The sequence below is a fragment of the Grammomys surdaster genome, unplaced genomic scaffold (genome assembly GCF_004785775.1).
Source record: "Grammomys surdaster isolate TR1022 unplaced genomic scaffold, NIH_TR_1.0 126830, whole genome shotgun sequence".
In the NCBI taxonomy this organism is placed as follows: domain Eukaryota; kingdom Metazoa; phylum Chordata; class Mammalia; order Rodentia; family Muridae; genus Grammomys; species Grammomys surdaster.
Window position 1 is genome coordinate 1 of NW_021621616.1, and position 4,607 is coordinate 4,607.

The 4,607-nt window shown below is 43.0% G+C and overlaps 1 pseudogene across 1 annotated transcript; it reads left to right on the forward strand.

Annotated features, from left to right (window-relative positions):
- Positions 1–388: 388 nt before the first annotated feature.
- On the forward strand, positions 389–1,961 carry LOC114615526 (annotated as a pseudogene). Its single transcript, XR_003710484.1, has one exon. The product of XR_003710484.1 is annotated as a CCR4-NOT transcription complex subunit 2 pseudogene (transcript).
- The last annotated feature ends 2,646 nt before the right edge of the window (positions 1,962–4,607 follow it).

Sequence of the window (4,607 nt, forward strand, 5' to 3'; positions counted from 1 at the left end):
TTATGATATTGGAGATGACTGGATCTTGCAAAGGCTTTACCACACTGATTACATTCATAAGGTTTCTCTCCAGTATGTGTTCTTTTATGTCTTTGGAGATGACTGGATCTTGCAAAGGCTTTACCACATTGATTACATTCATAATGTTTCTCTCCAGTATGTGTTCTCTTATGACATTGGAGACTACTGTGACATGAAAAGGCTTTACCACATTGATTACATTCATAAGGTTTCTCTCCAGTATGTATCCTTTTATGATACTGGAGACCACTGTGACTTGAAAAGGCTTTACCACATTGATTACACTCATAAGGTTTCTCTCCAGTATGGGTTCTTTTATGATACAGTATGGGTTCTTTTATGATACTGGAGATGGCAGGAGATCAGGGCAGCAGAGACAGACCCAGGAATGGTACATCTTGCTTTAGGAAGTGACTTAACAACATTAGGCCTCAATCTGAACTCACCTGAAAATCTCTACCCCAAATTTTCATCACCCTGGGCTTCTTCACCTTGTCGACCTCAAGACATAGATTTCCATGTTCCATCAGAGTATTTAACAAACATTCACATTAGGGATAAGCTGGCTGCAATCAAGCTTGGCCAATACGGAGAAGACCTCCTCTTCTATCTGTATTACATGAACGGCGGGGATGTATTACAACTCTTAGCTGCAGTAGAGCTTTTTAACAGTGATTGGAGATACCACAAGGAGGAGCAGGTATGGATTACCAGGGCACCAGGCATGGAGCCAACGATGAAAACCAACACGTATGAGCAGGGAACCTACTACTTCTTCGACTGTCTCAACTGGAGGAAAGTAGCTAAGGAGTTCCATCTGGAATATGACAAATTAGAAGAGCTGCCTCACCTGCCATCCACCTTCAACTACAACGCTGCTCAGCAAGCCTTCTAAAAAGACTTCCCTCTTCTCGGGGTATGGCTATCTCAGCACAACACTCGACATAACTGCAGAACTGATGTGGCTCAGGCACCCTGGTTTTAATTCCCTGAGGATCTGGCAGTTGGCTTACATAAAGGGTCACCATTTGAGGTCCTGCCTTACCAATTATGTGCTGCCCAACAACTAAATTTGTAATTTGTTTTCTCTAGTTTGAGCAGGGTCTGAATTTTTTCATTTATTTTCTTTTTGCCAGCAGACAGACTTGGGTCTATAAAGACAAGCAAGTACACTGACAGAAGTTACCATTTAGTTTCTTAAATGTAAAAAAAGAAAACCCACAAAAGACTGAACAAAATTAGACCACAAAATTTGCATTGTTCATTGTAGCACTATTGGTAATAAAAGAACAGATGTTTGTGCATTTTTATGTGAAGATCCTTCTTGTATTTCATTTGGAAAGACGAGCAAGGTCTGCTTCTTTCATTTCACTTCCCCTTCTGTTTCTGAAAGGCAGTTTTGCCAGGCTTACTGCAAGACTATGACTGTAGAGAGGTGGCCACAGTCTCTGGCGGCTCCAGGCTGTGCTCTTACTGAGCTTCATCTTTCCAGAATGAGCAAAACACTGTCCAGTCTTTGTTACGATTTTTGTAATAAATGTGTACATTTAAAAAAAATTTGGACATCACATGAATAAAGGTATGTATGTACAAATGTGTATATATTATATATATGACATCTATTTTGGAAAATGTTTGCCCCGCTGTACCTCATTTTTAGGAGGTGTGCATGGATGCAATATATGAAAATGGGACATTCTGGAACTGCTGGTCAGGGGACTTTGTCGCCCTGTGCACTAAAGGGCCAGATTTTCAGCAGCCAAGGACATCCATACCCAAGTGAATGTGATGGGGCTCCAAGACGTGAACTGAGACAATTCACTCTGGCTGTTTGAACAGCAGCATTTCATAGGAAGAGAAAAAAGATCAATCTTGTATTTTCTGACCACATAAAGGCTTCTTCTCTTTGTAATAAAGTAGAAAAGCTCTCCTCAAAAAAAGGGGGGGGGGGATCGGGGAGAACCAGGAACAGGTGTGGTGAGAGACAAGAGAGGGCCAGAGGAGGAAAATGGATCAAAATCTGCAGCGGGCTGGGAGGAGGGGGTACATTTAGGATGTGCCAGAGAATTGGAGGGCACCAAGGAGTCTATGGGGTTGATCTTAGCTGAGATGTGAAGCAGTTAGGTATGGATGCTGAAGAGGCCACTTCCTGAAGTCAGGCAGGACCCCCAGTGGAGAGTTAAAGACAACAATCATTCCAAAAATCTTTCTACCCAAAATCTGCCCTGTCTACAAGAATACAATCTACAACATAGATTCTGTCCAGCAGCAAAATAACCCTTTGATACCATTTTGTTGTTGTTGTTGTTGTTGTTGTTGTTGTTGTTGTTGTTCTAACTTGCTTCTCTGTTTCTGTGATTCAATCCTCTAAACAAAAGCATTTCAGGTAATAAGTGGTTGATATACATGGTTCTGTCAGATCACAGTCCTTCAGCTTAGATTAGAAACTGAAGGCAAAAAGCATGGACAAACACTGTTTCTTCACTTGCTCTGTTGCTTGGTCACTGTCTCATGCTCACCTAGCTCTCTCATCCAGCACTGGCCTACTTGCTTAGGGATATTGCATCTCTCAGTGGAAGAGTCCTCCCACATCAATCATCAACACTATCTCACAGAGACATAGCAACCAGCCATTCAGATGAGGGCACACCCTTGACTGAGTGGCCTTCAGATGACTGTAGCTCTGAAATGTTGAGAACTTAAGACAACTGTGACACAGACACAATAATAAATGAGAAAGTTGTAACCCCAAACCAATGATCTAACCGAGTTGTGGCTCGGGAGGACAAAATGGGGAGGACTCCTGGCTCAGAGAAGGGAAGGATACAATGGAATAGGGAGTTCAGAGGCTATGCTGACCTGGGGTGAAGAAGTGTCTTTAACCCTGGGTTCCCAAGGGAATGCTACCAAAGATATGGCTAAAACAGCTGGAAGGTGGATAGAGAAGCAGATTGCCCCACAGACCTGGAAATGGCCTCCCCAAAGGATAGGATCTCTGGTCCAAGGAAGATATGCTATCTCTGTTGGAATGGATGTAGAACCTTTAATCTAATGACAACTCCAAAACTACAGAGTCACATAAGGACTGGGCAGAGGGTAGAACGGGAAGAGGGGAAAATGAGGTCTTTATCCTTTCCATCCTGTAAAATGGGGTAGGAAGAACATGATTGTGCCCTGGATGCAATGGGTCTTAGTTTTGTTGGTAAGAAGGATTTAACCCAAGGTGAGGGGTAAGTAACTAAATCAATTGGAATGCAAACAGTCTCAGTTCCTCTCTCAGTCAGAGAATAATAAAGTGCCACACACATAACAGACAGCCACAAGAGGGCGGTAAAGGCTACCCAGCAGATTCCTACACTTGGACAGAGGAGAAAATGAAGAGAGGATGGCAGCTGTGAGCCCTGTAGCAGGTTTCCAAGTCTGCTCTAACCTTCCCAGAAATTAAGACCAGAGGCACGCCGTCCACTATACAAGACTCTGGAACATCTTTGAAGCACTTTGGGGCTACGACTCTCCAGTGTATCTACTGTAGCAGGATTCCACCTTCAATTTAGATATCTCCCTCCACATATACTCAAGAAAAAAATCTGAAAACCAAGGCACAGAGACAAGAATCTGACAGACAAGCCACTGACACAAAAATAACAATGGTACATCTTAAACACTGGACTTTCAATCCTTTAGTTAGGAGTCCTGAGGGTCTTGGGGTTCCAGTCAATGCACTAAGATGTTATGTCCAAGTCATAGAGACCCAAAGACCAACAAGTAGCCTACTGCAATGAAAACACATGGAGGTCTTTATTATGCGCTCTGTAATAAGGATTCTCGCCAGTCAGCCTCACAGGAGATAGAAAATGAGAGACCAAGTCGAGAGGTGCTGGGTACTTATTGTAGTTACAGCAAAATTGGGGCATTAACACACAGGTCAGCAACTTAATATTTTAAAAGCTGCATGACTGGCATAATCTGCAGGAACCAATCAAGGGGGCAAAATCATCTGACAACCATGATGGGTAGACTAACTTCTTTTCTGTAAGGTGTATTAGTTATCTATATGTAGCTTAACCCAGCAGTTGTACATTGACTATCTGTTGACAAGGGGGTTTGTCATAGGATATTTGCTCAAGTGGACTCTGTGTACCCTTAAAAACTGTGCATGCCTCCTAAAGATAGTGCAGACAATTTCCACCTGCCCTTCTTTTCCTGCCTCATCCCTGTGTCTCAGCCCCACTTGGGCAGACACTCTCTGTTCAACCATACGCTTTACCAGCCAGGACACAAGTAAGGTTTCTATAGATCTACCACACTATTTGTTATGCCAGATGCAATAATCACAGTTTCCCCTAGCACTGTAATAAACACCAGAGGCAGCTTAACCTCACTAATGACAAAGTCTCCTTGTAGATTACTAAGATCATCTCTTCCTGCCCACAGCTTCTCCCAGCTTTGAACATTAGCAAGCACTCCCCCTTGAGCATACCCACCAAACAGGTCAGTAAAAGAGGCAACACTCAGTCATCACTCTCTGAAAATCCAGACATCAAACAGCAACCCAGCAACAAAACTCCCACCCAAGCAAGACAAAT